The sequence below is a fragment of the Lissotriton helveticus genome, chromosome 5_1 (genome assembly GCF_964261635.1).
Source record: "Lissotriton helveticus chromosome 5_1, aLisHel1.1, whole genome shotgun sequence".
Lineage (NCBI taxonomy): Eukaryota > Metazoa > Chordata > Amphibia > Caudata > Salamandridae > Lissotriton > Lissotriton helveticus.
The window spans coordinates 1,511,102,676-1,511,124,741 of record NC_136065.1 but is presented as its reverse complement, the minus strand read 5'-3'; the positions used below and the strand labels follow the sequence as shown (position 1 = coordinate 1,511,124,741).

General features: G+C 45.5%; 1 long non-coding RNA gene across 2 annotated transcripts in view; it reads right to left on the bottom strand.

Annotated features, from left to right (window-relative positions):
- LOC144753675 (uncharacterized) overlaps nt 1–22,066 on the bottom strand; it is a 528,323-nt gene that overhangs the window by 386,842 nt on the left and 119,415 nt on the right. The gene's annotated exons all lie outside the window — the stretch shown is intronic.

Genomic DNA, 22,066 nt, shown 5'->3' with positions numbered 1-22,066 from the left:
GCTGTAACTGAAATCGCGGTTACTCACCGCCCTCCAGTGTTCTAGAATTCTTTTTTTAACTGGAAAAGTGGTTGATCCCACATACCACTTATCACACGGACAAGTGATTGCATAAACCACAAAATCAGTCCCGCAAGTGATAGGTTTGGTGATCCTCTATTTCATTTTGGACCTCCTCAGTGTAACTTCACTCACATTTTCACTATGGCTGCAGGCTTTGCATTTATTGCATTTGTAGAAGCCTCCCCTCTGTTCCAACCAAGCTTTTTTATTGGTGGTTTGCAGGTGACTACTTACTAAGATATCCTTAAGTGATGTGGTTTTCCTGTATGTCACTGCAGGTGAATGCCCAAGTTTCACTCTCAAAAGGGGATCTTGTGTGAGAATGTGCCATCTTTTCTTGAGGATGTTTCGGAGTTCATCTGCCTGTGTCCTATAGGTGGTGATGAATCTGACTGGCGTCCCAGAGTTGTAATTTTCGTTTGAGGATTTGGGGGGTGAATATAGGTTGTCATTATGGCTGATGGAATCAGCTTTCATGGCACCTTTGTGTTGCTTTTTCACTGGATAGCCCATATTCCTGAATCTCTTCATCATATCCTGTTTGTTGTTCTGGTACGTGACTTCTGTGCTACAGTTCCTTTTAGCGCGTAAAAACTCACTGTAAGGAACACTCCACCTGAAGTTCGGTGGGGGGCAGCTAGCTGAGTGCAGGATGGAATAGTTTGCCCTCATCTATGTTATGTTATGTTATGTTATCCGAGCTTATATAGTGCACAACTGCCCCAGCAAAGGGGCGTCCCGGCGCTTCCAACAACAGAGAAACAAACCTGCTTACTACAATGGGAAGCTCTGACAAAACAGTGGCCAGAAAACTATTTTAAAGGAAAGAGATATGTTTTGATAGCTTTCCTAAAATCCAACAGACCCTCCAATCCACGTATATGAACCGGCAAGGAGTTCCATAATTTGGCCGCCAAGCAACGAAAGGAACGTCCTCCCGCTAAACAATGCTTCACCCGGGGAACAGTGACCAAATGCTGCCTCAAAGAGAACAATGCCTGAGGTGGAACATACGGGGTCAGCAAATTGCAGAGCAGATTAGGCGTAGCAAGTTTCAGAATCTTAAAAGAAAGACAAAGTCTTAAATTTAATCCTCTCCGCCATAGGGAACCAGTGAAGTTTCCGGATGGTATGAAGCATGTTCCTGCAACTTTTTTGGTGTGGATACGGAAACTAAGAGAAGAGTCCATCCACACCCCCAAGTTCTTAACCTCCTCCTTAGATTCTGGGGCCTTGCCTAGCGCATTCGGCCACCAGTGCTCACCCAACAGGCTTGCATTCTTACCGACTAACAGAACTTCAGTTTTACTTGCATTTAATTGCAAATAATTAGAAGTTATCCATTCAGCCACAGCCGTCAGGCCGCTTCTGAACCTAGAGGCGTTCAAGGTAGAACCTTCAGTCAGTGCAACCACTAGCTGCGTGTCGTCCGCATATGAGACCATCGAAAGATCCCACTGCCTGGCGACCGCCGCCAGTGGCTGAACATAAAGGTTGAACAATGTGGGACTCAGAGCGGAGCCCTGAGGAACCCCCTGCTCAATGGAATGGACCCGTGATAGAAATGGGGGAGTAGAGACACGGAAAGATCTTCCAGTCAAAAGGGATCTAAGCCATTCCAGAGCCAGGCCCGTAATACCTGCCTCCTCCAGACGTTGAAGCAGAACCCCATGCGAGACCGTGTCGTAAGATCCAACAGGATCAGTGCCGCCGTTTGACTAGAATCAAGAATGGTCTGCAGGTGTTCACTCATGGCCAGGAGAGCAGTCTTTGTACTATGGCCGGAACGGAAGCCGTGTTACGATGCATCCAGAATGTTATTGGAGTGCAAAAAGTTGGTTACTCTGATGTTAACATGTGCCTCCACAACCTTCGCAACTCAGGGAAGAAGAGAAATAGGCCTGAAGTTCTCAGGTTTAGCCGAGTCCAGTGCAGGTTTTTTAAAAATGGGGGACATCCATGCGGGTTTCCACTGCGCCGGCACCATGGCTGATGAGAAGGAAGAATTCATTATCTAACGAAGAGGAGTCGGAATAAGCGGAAAGGACTCCCTAAACTGAGCAGGCTTTAGAGGGTCAGCTGGAGAGCCGGATTTAATTTTCGCACTCAGTCTAATAAGCTCCTCATAAGAAATCTCAGGAATGACCATAAGACTAGAACTCGGCCCTGGTCTTGAAGGGGTATGGTCCAAGGAGAGAGGTCGTAGAAGGAAAAGATCTATAAATAGCACACACTTTCTCCACAAAAAAGGAGGCCAGTTCTTCACAATGGAGTTCAGAAGTGATTATAGGTGCAGAGTTTTTCCTGGCTCGGAGATCTTTTAGGATTTAAAAAATGCATTTAGCAGGGTTAGAGCTAAGCTTGATCTCGTTGGCATAATAGACCACCCGAGTCTTACAGACGGCTCTATGGTATGATTTAAGTTCGGCCAAATAGTGTGCTTTTTTCCCAGGATCATAGTCTTTCCTCCAATCGCACTTGGTTCTTTTACAGGACTTCCTCAGTATAGTCAAAGCATCGTTGTACCAAGGACTGGAATCCTGAAGGCAACCCTTGAACCAGCCGTCCGGAATAAGGGAGCCAGCACCTGTGTGATCCAGGTACAAAACACCTCATGGACTGACTCCGCATTATTAAAAGGACCCAAAGGGTCAGCCCTAAGAAGTGCATAAAAGTCCTGTAATCTCAATTTCCGCCAACGCCGTTTATAAACAGGTCGCTGAGCGGCCTTGCATAACGGCTCTGATATAGCGAAGGAAATCTCTACCAACAGATGGTCAGACCTGCCCACTGGAGAAGGAATCGCCACTCAATATTTGGGAAAATAGGATCTAACAGATGGGCCCCCCATATGTGTGGGACTAGCGACCAGTTGATTAAGCTGAAATGCAGGTTACAGATGGTCTTGTCTTGCACAAGATCAAAATGCAAATTCAAGTCGCCCAAAATACTAAAATTGGCAGTCCCCACGGCAAGCGTGCCTACCACCTCCAAAAGTGCATTTTTCAAACTGATGGCTTGCCGTGGTGGCCTGTACACCAGGATCCCTGAAAGAGTCAAGTGAGTGCCCACGGTAATGCTGAAACGTGCACATTCACACCCCTCTACTGTTTCCTTAGTAAAAAGATAGGAGTAGCAGGATTTAAAAATCACTGCAATGCCGCCCCCACTACTCTCTCTGTTTATCGTACAGATAGAGTAGTCCGGAGGGAGTGCTAGATTTGGTTCAGCTACCATGTTCCCATCAAGCCACGTCTCCGTCAAAAAGAATATATTCGGAGTTTCATCAGTAATGAGGTTGTAGATTTCATAATGATGTTTAACCAATGACCTCACATTGAGCTGCAAAATTTTCAGCTGTCGTTGGGGAGACAACGGCATTTCTGTCGAGAGGCGACGTGCTGGCGCAGACGGGCGCAGACGGGCTTGCCTTTGGCGTGCCTTCGGCGCGCAGGCGCCGTCCGCTGTGCTCACGCGCCATATCGCACTTAAATAGGCAACAGGGAGTGCAAAACAACTAGACCGCCATACAAGATGGCGTCTCTTAGTGCGCAACCGGAAGTGAGGGTTTCTGGCTCTCGGTTTCACTTCGCCCTCCACAACAATCAGCCACAAGGCTGCGGTGGGCCGGGGCGCTTGAGAACAGGCGAGCAAATCAGGTAAGTACAAATAGTACAATACAACCACTTTTTAAAAGCAATGAGCTAACATTTAAAAGCAAGTGTTACACCACACCTAACATCAGAGCAAAGGCTAAGTTTTAGGTTAGAGTAACCAGCGTAGCAGCAGTTCGTGAGTCTGCTGTTCAAACAGCTGTAGCAAGTCTAATGACCAAAAAAATCAAGGTTGTGTTGACTGTACTGCATTGTAAATTTCAGATTCATGGCATTACCATTCAGTCGAGTCACAAATTCAAGAAGGTCATGTTGATTTCCTTCCCACACAAAGAACACATCATCAATATTTCTGAGCCACAGTCCGATGTTACTGGACTATGGCTCTAGCTCCTTGCTCCAGAGTACCTGCTCCTCCCACCAGGAGATTGGCGTAGCTGGGGGCGAAACAGGTACCCGAGGAAGTGCCCTGTAGTTGCTTGTACTACCTCCCATTAAACATGAAAACATTTTCAGTCAAACAAATTTTGTTAATTTGGAGGAGCATGAGTGTATGTTCTAATAGTTTGATGTTCCTAGCTCTCAAAAAATGTTGACCTGTCTTGTGGCTGTCTCTGTGTCTAATGCTCGCATAGAGACTTTCCACATCTAAGCAGACCATTCAGTATTCATTTTGCCAGTGTAGATTGTGGATTTTCTGTAGGAAATCCTCCATATCCATAAAATATGAGTTTAAAGCTCTTACATAAGGAAAGAGGAAATGATCAACATATTCGGATGTTTTCTCCAGCAAGCTATTTTTGGAGGATACAATATGGCGTCCTGGGGGGTTGGTAGTGTCCTTGTGTACTTTAGGGAGTAGGTAAAATGTGGATGTGGTTGGGGTCTCACTCAGTAAAAACTTCCTTTCATCCCAGTTAAGTAGTTTTTGGTCAAACCAATTGTTCAGATTACCATGGTATCTGGTCTGTAGAGTGTTAAGATAGGTTTTATCTACCCTCACATAGCAGATGGGTTATTAAGTTGCCTGAGGGCCTCTTGTATGTATTTCTCCCTGTCCATCACCACAATGTTTCCCCCCTTGTCCGATGATTTAATGACTATCTTGTCATCCTTTTGCAGATTGGAAACCTCCTCCCAGTGCTCTTTTTTTCATATTTTTGAGTCTAGGACTTATGTTGTCTTTCGGTGTCTGGGGCACATATCTGGATGGGGCTCTAAAATTGGTCATTCCTGGCGCTCCTTCCTGTACCTATCCCCAATGACTCTAGTGTGATATCATCGCCCTCCGGGTTCAGTGTTTTGAGTGTATTGGCGAATATCGGAATTTGATACAAAAGATCTTGCATATCTACAAGAGCGGGGATATCAGCTATTGCTAGTGTTTGTGCTGTGCCATTATTTAACTCATGTGGGGTTGCATTCCTAGTTGTTACATTGGCCTGCGAGGTATGTAATTTGTACAGTTTAACTTTACGAACAAATTGGTAAAGGTCAATGTGTAAAGGTCAATGCATAGTCTATGGTCGTATCGGGCCAAAAGGACTAACCTAATTTCAAAACCTTTTCTTCTGTAAGTGTTATTGGTCTACTAAAAAGGTTCCTTACCGTTAGTTGTTGAGCGGTGTCATCCATTATATTCTTCTTGTTGTCCTGGCTCCTTGTTCCCATGCCAGTGTTGCTGTTCCTTTCTTCTCCTGCACCGTCTTTTCTTGCTCTTGTGTTGGCGCCTCTTCCTCTTCCCCCAGGTTTCCCCCTGTACTATTGTTCTACGTTCCTCTGCATGAGGCACACTTCCTCGGAAAAAGAAGATAGTTCCCCTGGTTGGAAGCGGCGCGGTCGACAGATTCCTGCTCAAAACTAACATCCGTGATGAAGCCATCAGTGCCTTTGTCCACTACTCCCAAGGCTTTGTCTTTGACTAGGTCTGCCCTTGTTTTGTCAAATTTGCGTACAAAGGTTAGTATACGCCCGGTTTTGTAGTCTCTTTCATCACGTAGAAAATTCCTTTCTTTTCTCTCAATGACTCCTTCTCAAAAGATTTGATTCTGTCGTCTACTAGTTTCAGGGTGTTTTTAACCTCATTCTGATCAGGATTCTTTTCAATCTCATTCATCAGCGCCTGGATTTGTTGAGCTAATTCCTTGTGCTCATACCATGCGTTCTTAATTAGCATTAAAAGGGCATTCCCATTAGTTTCTGCATTTTTCTTTCGAAAATCAAGTTCGCAGATGCTTCCCTTCCTTTCAACCCTTCTGCTGCCATTTAAAATATATATATATATATACACATACATACATACATACATACATACATACATCGACGGCGGGGAATATTCAAGCATGTCAATCTATGATAGACATCCCAATACTGGGGAACTGCGGTTTGTGGGCTTTCCGGAGGGATGCATAGAAGAGAATCTGGGTAAATTTCTCACCCACTGGATCACTACACTTATGTCCTCTGACTCCCTTTCCTCTTGTTTCGTCAAAGGACGTACCCACAGAGCCCTGGTCAATAAGCCTCCCCCGGTGCCCAATGCGGCCTGGTATAGCCAAAGTCCTTAATTTTGCAATAGAGAAGCTTTCCTAAAATTCATCCGGAGCTAAGAGGTGCTGCTCTTTGATTCCCACTGAATCATGATCTTTCCGGACTATACCAAAATGGTCCAATAACAGCGTCACTCCTTTGTTGGAATGAAAAGCCGCCTTTGGGGGTCTCAAAATTCAGTTCATGCTTCTTTTTCCCAATTGTATGCAAGCAGTGTTTAACTCTCAAACGCTGTTCTTCCATATCCCTCAAGAAATCTTTACATGACCCTCACAGGGGTGGGGAATTCCTATCTCCCGACGCCCGAGACATCTAGATTTCTTAGGAGGGCAAGAGGTTTTAATCTGCATTTTGTCCAAGGAACAAGTTGACAGTTTTATAGTAATACGATACACAGCTGTTCAACCCTGTAGGTCACAGTCAGTAAATAAGTTGCTCTGAGCAGTTTATTGGCAGTGAAAGAGTCAATGCAAAAGCTGGGGCCTGCACTTTAATTTCCCCAGAGCAAAACAACAAAATGATAAAGCAGAGCTCAAAGTTGGAGCCAGCTCGATAAGCTCCTGTGGCTTCCAGTCCCTCCCCTGGTCCTTTTATTTTCTTCAAGCATGAGAGACACATCGAGCTTCTGAGCTCCAGTACACTCGCAGCAATGGCATGTAAGAGGCTGCTTTTTGTGCCTCTTGGCCCCTTGCTCTGACTTGAACTGTATGACCCCTGCCTTGTATTCTCTGCTCCACTCCTGGGCCTCATAGGGCTCCAATATCCCTGCTCATCTTTAACTCAATTTGATTTCCCTTCTCATGCACCCCCTCCTTGGCACTGTGCGTTTCCTGTACACCTTATGTTACACCCGGTGCCTGAACCTGCTAACTCCACCCTCCACTGCACTCTGACATCCCTGGCCCGCTCCCCTTGACCTCTCCTATCTTACTTCTGAGGGGCTTTCATGCAGGCCTAAGGCCACCCCCAATTCTGTCCTTGCTCTAGGCCTCTCATCTCACTTTGTGCCTGCACCAGGGGCATTGTGAACACACCGCTGTAGCAACTACAGCAGCTGTAGAGTTTTTGATGGGCCTCTTCAGTCTGCAGGTCCGCAGACAAAGGCCCATAATGGACTTGAAAGGGTGGGTGGGAGAGTGAGTGAATGGGTGGATGAATAGATGCATGGATGAATAGTGAAAGGGTGGATGGATAGATGCATGTATGAATAAGTGAAAGGGTGGATGTATAGATGCATGGATGAATACGTGCAAGAGTGAATGATAGATGCATAAATTAATGAGTGAAAGGGTGAATGGATAGATGCATGGATGAATAAGTGAAAGGGTGGATGGATAGTTGGATGAATGAGTGGAGTGAAAGGGTGGATGTTTAGATGCATAAATGAATGTATGAGTGAAAGGGTGGATGGATAGATGCATGGATGAAAGAGTGGATGGATAGATGCATGTCTGAATAAGTGAAAGGTTGGGTGTATAGATGCATGGATGAATACGTGCAAGAGTGGATGATAGATGCATACATTAATGAGTGAAAGGGTGAATGGATAGATGCATGGATAAATGAGTGAAAGGCTGGATGGATAGATGTATGAATGAGTGGAGTGAAAGGGTAGATACATGGATGAATGAGTGGATGGATGTAAGGATGAATGTTTGAAAGAATGGTAGGATAAGTGCAAGGGTGAATGAAGGGATGGGTGAGTAGATGGATAGGTTGAAAGTGGATTGATGAGTGAAAGGATGGACGGCTTATTGAAAGGGTGGATTAATGGGTGAGAGAGTAGATGAATATATGGCTGAGTGGGTGGGGATAGATGGCTGAGTGGGCAGGGATGGATGGATGAGTGGCTGGGTGGAAGGGTTGATGGATGGCTGGACAGTTGAGTGTAAAGGTGGATGGAGGGATTAGTGAAAGGGTGGATGGATATATGATCAAAACGGAAGATGGACAGGTGAAAGGGTGGATGGATGAGCAAAAGCATAAATCGAGGAAGTGAAAGGATAGATGAATAGGAGTGAAGAGGAGGATGTGTGGAGTGAAAGGATGGATGGATGAGCAAAAGGATGTATGAGTGAAAGGAAGGCGGGATGGATCAGTTGGATCGATAGGTTTGGAGATGGCAGGATAGGTTTGAACAGGGGCTTCGTGAACGCCCCACTTTAGCAGCTACAGTAGTGGTGGAGCTCTTGATGGGCCTCTTCTGTCTGCAGCTCGGCAGACAAAGATTCGTCATTAATGTGAAAGGATGAATGGATGTGTGGGTGAAAGGATGAGTGAGTGAAAGTGTGGCTGGCTAGATGGATGGATGGATGAATGAGTGACCGGGATGGTTGAGTGACGGGAATGGTGGATGGGTTACAGGGTGTAAGGATTAGAGAGCGAAAGGATGGATGAGTGTAAAGGATAAATGGATGGATGAGTGGAAGGATGGATTGATGGATGGGTCGAAGGGTGGGTGGAAGGATGAGTGAAAGGGAGGGTGGATAGATGAGTGAAAGGGAGGGTGTATGGATGAGTAGATGGATGGATGGATGGATGGATGGATGGTTGAAATGGATAGGTTTGGAGATGGATGGGTAGGTTTGGAAATGGATGAGCGGGTGGACTGACAGACGAACAGATTGGTGAAAGGTTAATGAATAAAAGGATGAATGGGTGCCAATGTAAAGGTGAAATGCTAGTTATCAGTGGGTGAAAGGATGAATGGATAGATGCTCAGATGGAAGAGACAAGAGAGCTATTCTGGGGAGGATTCCAATGACTTTTTTCGCTTGCTTGGTATCATAAGAACTTTGGATCAACGTGGTGGGTATTTTAATTTTCTGGTTACTCACTTGGCCTACACTATGCTCCTTTCTCTACCTTGGGATTATCAGGTAGGCGTGGTGCTATATGCCAGCGCGTTCTTACTAGACCGCTAGTATTTGGTCTCATAAAGGCCATATTGCTATAGAAATTCCTGGCACTGATCAAAACTACTTTGTAAAAGAGCAGAATGCTGTGTCACACAATGAAGCCAGCTCTCAGATAGGAAGAGATAGCATTTTAATAAAAACACAAGGTCTTGGTTAACTCAGATTTAATTAGGGGCTCAAATGTTAAAGTCACAAAAGTGCACCCATGATATGTCTTTGTATTAATGCATATTTACGTTTTTCATGAATTCACATGAATTTCCTTAAGTAGGCTAGGAAACCGTAGTCCTAGAAAATATTTGTGAATTGCATCTTAGCATGAGCAAATAGGAATATGCCCCAGCGGAAATCTGTTGACTGTTTACAAGTTCACTTTTTCTCCAACCACATTTGTCCTAGCCATGGAAGAAACTTTACTTCTGCCATTGTCAGGGGTAAATTGCCGACCTTTCTCAGTGAAAAACTCCAAAATTCAAATCCTTCTACAGTAATAGCCTGACATAACCAGAGAGGCTATTATCAGAGCTCTTCTATAAAGAGATTGCAGCCAATATTTCACGGCGCACTACATGGCACCAAAGGGACAAGTGGATTTTGTTACAGGACATGTAGATTTATGAAGCTACTTGTCCCATGGACAAGTACATATTTCATAAAATTCCACACCCCTGCCCTCAGGGACAGATGGCACGCAGACTTGAGACAGCTCGAGGATGAATACTGGCAGACCGCCCTGATGTCCCCAAGAGAGGCGGCCATAAACCACCATTTTCGATTGACACAACTAAAAGTCTTACATAGGACTTACCTCACAGGTGTTACCTTAGCTAAGACAGGGACCAGGCAAGACGTAATTTGCCTGCGTGGAGGCAATCAAACAGCCACATTTTATCATATAATATGGGATTGCCCCATTATTCGACTCGAATGGGAAAGGGCCACGGAAAAGATCCAGGATGCACTGTGGAAGAGGTGTGGCGCCGCGGCCAGGGCGACTGACTCCGGAATCTGGGGATCACGGTTTGATCCCCGGCACCGGCAGGCAGATTAGCCCAGCACCATGTGACTCTGGGCAATAGCTTGCTTAATCTTCCCGACGGCCCCCAGCGCCTAGAGACCCTTACGGGTGATTGTGCGCTTTACAAATGTGGATTAATAATAATAATATTAATATTAATATTAATACTAGGCAGGGCTCGACAAATCCACTCGACAGCTCGCATTTGCGAGGTAAATTTTATGAGGTCGAGCTATTTTTAGGTCCTACTCTCCCCTTCTGGCGAATAGGAAAACATACTAACTTTTGTCCTCCGTCTTTGCAAACGGAGCAAATGTGACAAGATAACAAGATTTAAAGGCCTCACAAAGCAAATGAGAAATAAAGATGCCTTTAAATCTTGTTATCCTGTCACATTTGCTCCGCTTTCAGAGACGGAGGTCAAGTAGGTTACTGTTAGGTCGAGGAGTTTTTTTTAAGTACTAGCCTGCAGGACTAGTACCATTTTTCAGATTTTGAGCCCTGTAGGGAAGCAACTCACTTGAACACCATCACTGGGGATTCTGAACATATGGGACACGACTGATCTCACGGACACAGAGCAACAATTCACCGCCCTGTGATAAACTTATTAGTGAAAAGAGCCATTGCAATGAAGTGGGGGGCAGTAGATCACCCACTTCTAATAGGATGGGTGGCGGAAATGGATAAATGGATGGTGGCCGAAAAGGGGGATTACAAATCTAGAGGCTATCTTAAAAAGTGGGACAAAAAATGGGGCGCCTGGAAAGCACTTAGAGGAGAACTGTGCATCTCGCCAACAGTAGAAATGGAAACTACGAAACCGTAATGTTTGATCGCAATATTGTACATGGCCTTGTTTATTTTCAATTCCGTATAGAAATGTATATATCTGTGACTATGCAAGTGAAAAAAGTTCAATTAATAATAAAATTATTATAAAAAAAAAAAGAAATCTTTACATGGACAGATGAGACGGCTTCCCTGAAGCCTCACACTCTGCTGCATTTTGATTCAGATTCATCCTCGAGTGATCGTTGCTCGCAGCAGGTCAAACACAAGGAGAAACGCCGGAACAGCTCTAATTCGCCCTGGCAATCAAAGCATCGGGGAGATGAAAACTGAGAGCCCTTCAAAGCCAGCTCTGGATCCTCGTTGGATCGATACTGGGTTCTCTCGGCAACAGATACTTCCACCGTTGTGAGGTATTGGGGAGGGGGGGGGGAGGGGGGGGGCGTGGATTTGTTTCAGGGTTTTGTTAAAATTTGTAATGCACAGGCCTGGTACACATCTGACCATAACCCTGTCTGTAGTTGGCCCCGATGAATATACAGTAGACAAATATGGCTGATGCAGACCCTGTCAGTCCCATCAGGCAGCTTTGAGTTATAATATGGAATGTTCACAGTCTTTTAGACAAGGGTAAGCATGAGGCTGCGCTATGACAGGCCAAAAGACTACAAGCTGACATTCTGCTCTTCTCAGGACCAGGGTCCCATGTTTGGCTCGATTTGGGTTCACGCGGGTGTTCCATTCCAGTTTTGTAAGGGGATCACGAGGTGCGGCCATTCTCATCCATCGCAGGGTCCACTTTCAGTCTCACAAAACATGGGGGGACAAGCATAGTAGATAGGTCGTTGTGGCCGGCACAATTTACAGGGAGTCCCTGGTCATCTGTAGTATATATACCCCATGCCGCTCGGGCAGTCCTTCATAGATCACATCATAGGCCTCCGGGGAGAATTGCCAGATGGCCAGACTGAGATTGGCGGCACCTGGAATGACGCAATGTCCCCGGAAAGACACAGATGGCAGGCATATGTGTGTATTGCGGATACACGGGAGTCCATGTTGGGGACATTGGTAGGGGTGGACAGATGCATAGCGAGCCGTTTAATCCTGTGGAAACGGCATATACCTATTACTCTACAGTTCACGGCTCCTTCTCCCGACTAGATCTGCTGGTGCCTGCTGGTCTTATACACAGAGTATCAGGAGTTGACATACTGCCAAGAGGCTGTCATATCATTTGCCAGTGGCGTTGTGGCTTCACATGGGTCCACAGCATCCCCACTTCAGGTGTCGATTGTCACCTGGGCATGGGAGAAACCCGCTATATAAGGCGCATATGCACCACGCTGTAAATGATACCTTTCCCCCAACCTTAAGTCTGCCTCCTCTAAAATAGTTTATGGGGAAGAGATTAAACCCAAACTTAGAGGAACGACTATCAGCTTCTGTACTGCTAAGCGTAAGTGTAGATCCCAGGACCTGTCCCGATGGAGGCGCAGCTGCTCGATCTTGAAGAGCATAGCCTTGGCGCAAGGGAGGGGGGGGATTGGGGAAAGAGTGGCACGGAGACAGCTGGGCTCAGCCCAACAAAATTATCAGCGGCTGCTCTTAAAGGAAGCTAAGTATGCATGGCGGGCCTCCAAAGCTAGATATATCAATGGGATGACAAGTCCAGTAAAAGGTCACATTGGCTCTGCCAGGCATCCCCAGCGATTACACCGGTACCGATCATTTGTAATGGACGTGGAGGTCTGCTGTCTGGTCCTGATGTGGAGGCTCTAAGTTTTGCAGGGTGCTATGAAGTTCTCTACGCTGAAAGTGAGGTTGACACAACCGCCCAAATTGACGACTTCATAGCTACCCTACTAGGGCTGGGGAATTCCCAGCACCCGACACCCAGGACATATCGTTTGGCGACAGGGATAACAAGTTTTCTTGTTTTTATGGTCTCTTGGACAAGTAGGCTCAACTTCCTGAAGCAGAAACCTTTCACAGCACAGAACTCCCAAATCCTTCTCACCTGCTTACAAAGGCAAGCTGTTTTTTTTCGGCATAACTTTCTTGGACTTCATAGTCCTTTAGTTCACTGACAATAATGCCCAGAAGTACTGCCCTCCTCTCCCACCACAACTTGAGGCACTGACATCTCTTTCAAGGTTGCAGGGCTAACTTGACGTACGCTTTTGAAGGGAAAAAAAACACTCTGCTTATACGGTTTCATTCAGAGTGCAGGCTGCCATTCAGAACTGCACTCTGAAGGCACCTAGGCTTGCCAGCATTGCTTGGAAGCGGAATGAACAGGTACTGCCTTTCACTATATTCTTGTGTGTCTGAGTTTCTGCGCTCTCCAAAGCCTGCCTCTCCCTTCAGAGGTCACTGACTTTGTGCCTATGGTGTGAAACGCACCTCCAATCACCATCAGCAGCCAAAATCTCTGCTGCTCTCAACTGCACTGTGATCATCAAAGCTATTATCAGATCTCAGCTCACTAGGTAAGAGCAGCAGCAAAAGAGAAGTATAAATATAAATGCTTAAATTGCATTTGTATTTGAATTTTCTGTAAACTTCATGAAGCTCAACAAAAATATTGTGCTTGGCCCCACATCAAAAAAGTGTCAAAATCATATCTATTTATGCATGTGTTTGTGAGCTTGACCGCATGATTAAGAGTGTATTAAAATTTCTGTCGACTTACATGGATTGAAAGCTTATAGGGTTCTAAAGCTAAATCTACCAATCAGGGTACCTCTACCAATGAAAACAGGGGCGCAATGAACCGCTCGCTTTAGCAGAGATTAGAATAGATGAGCTTTAAGTAATTTTTTTAATTTACAGTAGTTCGTACAAGTGCGAACGTCAAGTCGAAACTTGTTCCAATAGTAGGGAGCAAGGTAGGAGAAAGCCTTTTCCTCCGCTAGGAGTCGAACGAATGCGCGGAACACACAATAAGGCTCTCATGGGATCTTAGACTACGGCTAGGTGTGTACGCTTTAATTTTTTGCTGCAGATATAACTGCCCCTGCTGTGCTGAGCGTTCCACGAAAACCCGCGTGGTCAGTGCCACCGTGCAGCATGACGAGCCGAGCTCGTCACAAGCACTGTGGCTCTGTGGGCACCCCCTCCCCCCAGAGCCGCGGGGGGATTAGCCCCACAGCGAAGGGGGATCTCCATAACGGGATAGTTGTGCAAAGTGGAGAAGGTGGATTGTCAGAGTATCTCAGTATATCTGCAGGTGTCTCAGGACTGGGAAATCAGTGCATTCTGCAGGTCAGGACAGAGGTGCATTATGAGGACCTGATGGGTGCTTGCAGGAGGAAAGTGACCATGAGGTGCCTTGCTTGAGTTCTGTTAATGTGTCCGTACTTTGATAACAGTACAGACTGAGACAGAGGTGCATGATGAGGACTCAATAGGTGCTTTGCACAAGGATGGAGAGTATAGAGGGGCAGTGCATGAGCTCTGCTGACGTTTCAGTATGTGGTAGCAGTACAGACTGTAGATCAGTACAGCATGTGTTTAGAGAACACGATCTGTGTTGCATGAGGAAAGTCATTGATTTGCATGCCCCTCATTAACGGCACGCACCAGACATCACTGCCCTTTAACACCACATAATTACACAACAGAGCAGTTGTCCCTACCCAAAAGGGCATCATATAACTTTATGGACATCTTACATGTTACCTTGGTCAGGATCTTCAGCTGGGCTGGTGCCCATGGGGCATAAAGATCTGCTGGTTGACAAAAAGTCTACAATTCAACCGGAAGAGATTCAATTTCCCCACACACTTCTCTGGTACACTTTGGTATCACGGGTTTGCACCTGGCAACTCCTTGACTCCAGCTCACCCCAAATAAAGCAGTCACTAAACATGCTTTCTTAACGTGGTGATATTTGAGGGTGAACGAAAAGTGATATAATCTATACATTAAAAAAGAAAATAGTTACTGTGTGATTAGTGTCCCTTTAGAAAGTGCTCAATTGTCCCCATGAGCCTCCAACAAGTGAATAGTGTTTGAGGGGGAGGGCTTGCTCAGAGCCGCGCGCACATGTGCTTCATCCTGTGCCTCGCACTACGTTGTTGTTGTGGAATTGGCATGGAGGGGAGCTGTGAGGCAGCATCGGCTGCCCTGGAGGAGAGCGTGGGCCTAGTGTGTGTTTTAAGGACTCCTCCAGCTGTGGCGAGGGACCAGAAGCTGCACCCTCTTGCTTAACCTGAACAAAAGCAAGGCATGCAGAAACTATTCTGAAAGCGTGCCATCCCGCAAAAAAACAAAAAAGAGTTTTTAACATGTTTCTTTGGGGGATGGACATGTTTAATGAGCGGTACAAGTCGGGCTAGCTGTGCATTATAAAAAGAAGTCTTGCATTTTTTTTTTAAAGACAGACTCTGAAACTAGATAGTCTACAAATTCTTTCCAAACTGTGAAGGTATACTTATTGGATATAGTACTTGATATATTATCACAATGAAGGGATCAGCCCGAAATTTACAGCATGAACCGTGTCAAACTGGGACAGTCTCCTTGATCCTCAATTGGTAACCAAGGCACTGGACTGCAAGTAGAATCTAAGTTTATTTACAGTAACATTTTGTGAAAAAGAGTGAATGTTTACAAATAAAATTGTCAGGGCCGTCTACAAGACTCTTCCTCAAACTAGAAATAGAGCATCCATACAATTAGAGCAAAAGCTTATCCTGTATGGTCCTTTAATCCGAACTCCAATATAATTAAAGTGCGGACATATTCAGAGCCTTAACTTTACCTTGAGCAGAGCCCACTCAAACTGAGATATGCAGAGTTTGTAAATATTCAAATATTGACATAAAAACCTAGTGTGTTGAAAGTCCAGTACAATCAGAAAGGTGGCATGGACAGGCCAATCTAATAACACAAATGCTGATGTAATGTGAGATCTGGCATAATCAGAGAGGCTGCTATCCGAGCTCTTATATGAGAATGCGGTCATAATTTGCCACCTCATTGTTTGATACCAAATGGGACAAGTAGACTTTTTTTTATATATGAATTGTTTGTACAGGACAAGTAGATTTCTGAAACATCTTGTTCTGTAATTCCATACCTCTGCCTACCCCTTAAATCCCTTTCTGCATCTGCCAGGGAACAGCTGGATGAGCCACTCACAGTGGGGGAACTAACTGCGGCCCTGACGGAGCTACTTCCTGGGAAAGCTCTGGGCCCCAATGGGTTCCCTTGTGAATTCCTAAGAGCTTATATGCCACAAGATGGGTCGCATTTGCTGGAGGCTATTCAGACTGCGCTCAAGGAGTTGCATATGCCACCAGACTGGTGGCATGCTGAAATGGTCATGTATTCAAAGCGGGGGCGCCCACCGGAGGCTCATTCTTCTTACCACCCGATCTATCATATAAACATTGAGGTCAAACTCCTTGCGAAGGCCCTAGCAAATAGACTGATTGCGCATGTTGGTACACCCAGATCAGGCAGGGTTTATGCCTCAGCGCACCCCTTGTCATAATATATGCCATGCACATAATGCCATGGCATTTGCAGCTCGTTTGGGCCGACCTGCGGCGTTTTGGTTAGTGGACATCAATAAAAATAAAAATAAAAAAAAGAGTCTCACTAAGCTGAAAATATCGGTTTGCGCTCCTCCAGCACTTCCATTTGGGGCCAAGATTCCCATTATATGCCTAGTTATTACAGGACAACTTTACATATAACTTTGTTCAGTGTTGACACTAAATAGTGACTTCAAGTAACAATGTATCAGAAGTGTGTGTAGTTAGAGTGATTGACACAAAGAGGGACTCATTTTTGTTTGTATGTTACATTGACCCTGTCCCTTTTTGGGTGTAAGGGCACCTCTCCTACATTGTGGAGCTCACATAGGTATCTCCACTTTAGGTGACATCAAACGGGGCCTAATATTTAAATCGGTCCAAGAACTTCAGCCTGAATTTGTGATGCATCGTAGCCAATTCTATAAATATCTGCTATTAAGTCATGTTGTTTCTCCATCCCTTCGCGCCCTCACAGACCTCCCAGACTTCAACCCGCTAGATGGTAAGCTCCTGAAGGGGGATTTAAAACAGTCACAAGATCTCTTTAGGTGACACAGACACAAACAACGACTGGGTATAAGCTCTTGAATCCCTTTCTAATGCATTGACCTCAGGAAAAGGGCTTACGGTTTATTAAAAGTCCATATGATTTGCAGATGATCAATTTCAAGAGCCGTTTCATTTTATCTAGCTAATGCCTAAAATAAATTGTAGTCACTCACCCTTTCTTCCTACAATAGTCATGATGAAAGCCAAGATACTAAGACATTAATTGGGGAAGGTTATGGCTCAACCATCTCTTGAGTTTATCATATTTATATATCGTAGCGGCAAATATAGTTTGATGTTTTATTCATCGTATGCAGGTCTATGCTTATGCAATGCTCATGGACACAGACAATGGTATGGGCTGTGCCATATAAAGCTTAACTTAAAAAATGAATACATAAAAGTAGTAGGACCAATACCAGAATTCAACAAACATCTACAGAGCCATATTGGGAGGAACTACAATACCCCACTGCGCTGAATAAGCTGGTGCCACAAAGAATTGGAATTGTAAACTGGACTCTTTGAGCTGCTCAAAACTTTGTAAAAAGATAATCATCTTCTTACAGCTACTGTTATTCCTGACCAATCCCCCTACCGATGAACAGAAGAGGCGACAGACAAACCCAAAAGAACCTCCAGGACTGAAAAACTACAAACCAACTGAAATACTACAAACCATCTGTCCGACTCTAATTTATATTCAGAACCAAAGTTTTCAAGAAATGTAAGACAATCCACTTCAAACTCTTTCGAGAGGAAATTAATCTTATAGATAAGTTACAATAAGGCTTTATGTCTGGATACAATTAGTTGTGCTCCCATGCATTTCGGGCCATTACAACTTGCAATGATTGAAGGAGTCTCCATTCATCACTACTCAAGTTTCAATAATGCCCTGGTCCAACTGCTGGGCAATCTGGCAGAGTATGTAGGACAAGTGAGGGGTTGTGAGTATCCAGATTTCAAAAATATGTGCTATCGAAAGAAATGCTCCCTTTGACCAAAATATAATACTAATAAAATAAGCAATATGGCCCAAACACTATGTGCTGTATCTACACAAAACGTGCAATTAGTGTCGAATGATCTCCAATAAATATTGAATTGTATTTTATTACTCCTAAAAAAATGTGAATCTTTCTTAAAAAACTTTTTTTAGTTACAAACTCATTCTTCGTTATACAAGAAAACATTATTACACTTCAAATTCAGTCTAATCCAACAAAATAAACATGCAATATAAAACACATAATTAATATACACAGACTGCTTCAAATCCATAAATGCAAAACCGGCAGTTCTTCATTACTCCGAACATTATGCATAGTATTAACTGCGGATGCAGCTATATGGTTTAATACCTTCTTAATACCTTTAATTCTTTAATACCTTCTTCAGGACTAATTAAAGCATAAATCTATAATTATTTGTTTTAATGTTATGATCATTTTATATTTGAAGCCAGTAATGATGACAAATTTGATCTTCTGCAAAAACAACAATTAATGGATAGAATGCAGAACAATGTCATACATTCACCCCAGTACAAACATCTGGGCCTAAATCCATCGTTTTTTTGCACTCCACACCACCCCAGGTCAGACATAGCCATATGCAAATCAGCCTTGACCCTGTGCCTCATGGGAACAGTCCAGCCCGAACTGCCAAGCCATGTCTTTCCTGGACCGGAATCAAGCATCCAAGGACCGGTTTCTGGCTATCAGCCGTCATCAACCTGGATAGCTTGACTCCAGTGGTGTGGAGAGCATGGGACTCACGTCTGAGCATACCCATCCCACTCGGGGTTACAAATGCAAAAACAACAATTGATGGACAGAATGCAGAACAATGTCATACATTCACCCCAGTACAGAGATCTGGGCCTAAATCCTCCCATATCACCCCTGCTCTCAAAACCCTCCATTGGCTTCCGGTTCATTTCAGGTCTCATTTCAAACTAGCTTGCCTGGCCTTCCGGGCGCACGCTCGCTCTGCCCCGCTTTTCATCAACTCTCTAATCTCTTCTCACGTCCCCAGCCGTACCCTCCGCTCTTCCTCACTTTCTCTCCTTCACGTCCCCCGCTTCTGCAAATCCCGCACCGGGGGCACCCGCTTTTCTGTGCTGGCCCCCCAGATTTGGAACAATCTCCCTCTCTCCATTCGCTCTATCCCTATTTTTTCTCACTTTCGTAAAGCTCTTAAAACTTTTCTTTTCTTCAGGCATTCCCTGGCTAAATTCCTTGGGTTCCTCTGTAGATACTGATGTGCCCCCCAGCGCCAGGAAGCCGCTTGGCCGCAGTGCGCTTTAGAAATCTCTTTTTTAATTTCATTTCAAATCCATAGTTTTTTGCACTCCACACCACCCCAGGTCAGACATGGCCATATGCAAATCAGCCTTGACCCTGTGCCTCATGGGAACAGTCCAGCCCGAACTGCCAAGCCATGTCTTTCCTGGACCGGAATCAAGCATCCAAGGACCGGTTTCTGGCTATCAGCCGTCATCAGCCTGAATAGCTTGACTCCAGTGGTGTGGAGAGAATGGTACTCACGTCTGAGCATACCCATCCCACTCGGGGTTACAAATGCAAAAACAACAATTGATGGACAGAATGCAGAACAATGTCATACATTCACCCCAGTACAGAGATCTGGGCCTAAATCCATCGTTTTTTTGCACTCCACACCACCCCAGGTCAGACATGGCCATATGCAAATCAGCCTTGACCCTGTGCCTCATGGGAACAGTCCAGCCCGTACAGCCAAGCCATGTCTTTCCTGGCCCGGAATCAACCATCCAAGGACCGGTTTCTAGCTATCAGCCGTCATCAGCCTGGATAGCTTGACTCCAGTGGTGTTGAGAGCATGGGACTCACGTCTGAGCATACCCATCCCACTCGGGGTTACAAATGCAAAAACAACAATTGATGGACATTAAACCCAGATATTTTGACTGGGTGTGAGTGTTTGATTGATTCAGATGCTCCGTCCATCACCACCCTCTTTTGTACCGCTTTTGGCCGCCATAAGTGTGGCAGGGTATGCTCAGACGCTCACTTTGCCACTGGATTCAAGCAAGCCGGGCTGAAGACGGCTGGAATGCCAGAAACCGGTCCTCGGAAGCTTGTTTCCGGTCCAGGGAAGACATGGCTTGGCAGTTCGGGCTGGACTGTTCCCATGAGGCACAGGGTCAGACTGATTTGCATATAGCCATGTCTGAACTGGGGTGGCAGAGTGGGCTAAAGAACGGTGATGGATTAAACCCAGATCTTTTGACTGGGTGTGAGTGTTTGATTGATTCAGATGCTCCGTCCATCACCACCCTCTTTTGTACCGCTTTTGGCCGCCATAAGTGTGGCAGGGTATGCTCAGACGCTCACTTTGCCACTGGATTCAAGCAAGCTGGGCTGAAGACGGCTGGAATGCCAGAAACCGGTCCTCGGAAGCTTGTTTCCGGTCCAGGGAAGACATGGCTTGGCAGTTCGGGCTGGACTGTTCCCATGAGGCACAGGGTCAGACTGATTTGCATATAGCCATGTCTGAACTGGGGTGGCAGAGTGGGCTAAAGAACGGTGATGGATTAAACCCAGATCTTTTGACTGGGTGTGAGTGTTTGATTGATTCAGATGCTCCGTCCATCACCACCCTCTTTTGTACCGCTTTTGGCCGCCATAAGTGTGGCAGGGTATGCTCAGACGCTCACTTTGCCACTGGATTCAAGCAAGCTGGGCTGAAGACGGCTGGAATGCCAGAAACCGGTCCTCGGAAGCTTGTTTCCGGTCCAGGGAAGACATGGCTTGGCAGTTCGGGCTGGACTGTTCCCATGAGGCACAGGGTCAGACTGATTTGCATATAGCCATGTCTGAACTGGGGTGGCAGAGTGGGCTAAAGAACGGTGATGGATTAAACCCAGATCTTTTGACTGGGTGTGAGTGTTTGATTGATTCAGATGCTCCGTCCATCACCACCCTCTTTTGTATCGCTTTTGGCCGCCATAAGTGTGGCAGGGTATGCTCAGACGTGAGTCCCTTGCTCACTTTGCCACTGGATTCAAGCAAGCCGGGCTGAAGACGGCTGGAATGCCAGAAACCGGTCCTCGGAAGCTTGTTTCCGGTCCAGGGAAGACATGGCTTGGCAGTTCGGGCTGGACTGTTCCCATGAGGCACAGGGTCAGACTGATTTGCATATAGCCATGTCTGAACTGGGGTGGCAGAGTGGGCTAAAGAACGGTGATGGATTAAACCCAGATCTTTTGACTGGGTGTGAGTGTTTGATTGATTCAGATGCTCCGTCCATCACCACCCTCTTTTGTATCGCTTTTGGCCGCCATAAGTGTGGCAGGGTATGCTCAGACGTGAGTCCCTTGCTCACTTTGCCACTGGATTCAAGCAAGCCGGGCTGAAGACGGCTGGAATGCCAGAAACCGGTCCTCGGAAGCTTGTTTCCGGTCCAGGGAAGACATGGCTTGGCAGTTCGGGCTGGACTGTTCCCATGAGGCACAGGGTCAGACTGATTTGCATATAGCCATGTCTGAACTGGGTGGCAGAGTGGGCTAAAGAACAGTGATGGATTAAACCCACATCTTTTGACTGGGTGTGAGTGTTTGATTGATTCAGATGCTCCGTCCATCACCACCCTCTTTTGTACCAAATTTGATCTTCTGGCACTTTATGTAGGCAATCCAACCACAGCATTCTGAACAAATTGTAGCAGACGTAAGGTTGTGTCTTGAGATGCAAGGTAAAGTGAATTATTGTCGTTGAGATGATACTGAATGTGAGAGTTCACTTATGGAGTAAGCAAAGAAGGAACAATAAGGGGTACAATCTTTTTTACAGGGCGAAGGTGGGAGAAACAGGTGTTGGCCACCTTAATGAACTGGGCTCCCAGGTACAGGGTACTGTCCAAAAGAGCTCCTAATTTTCACACCACTTTTTAAAGAATCCCATTCTATCTGTCCATAAGCTTGGGTCCCATTCCACAACTGAAGAAGTGGGGGTAAATAACAGCTTG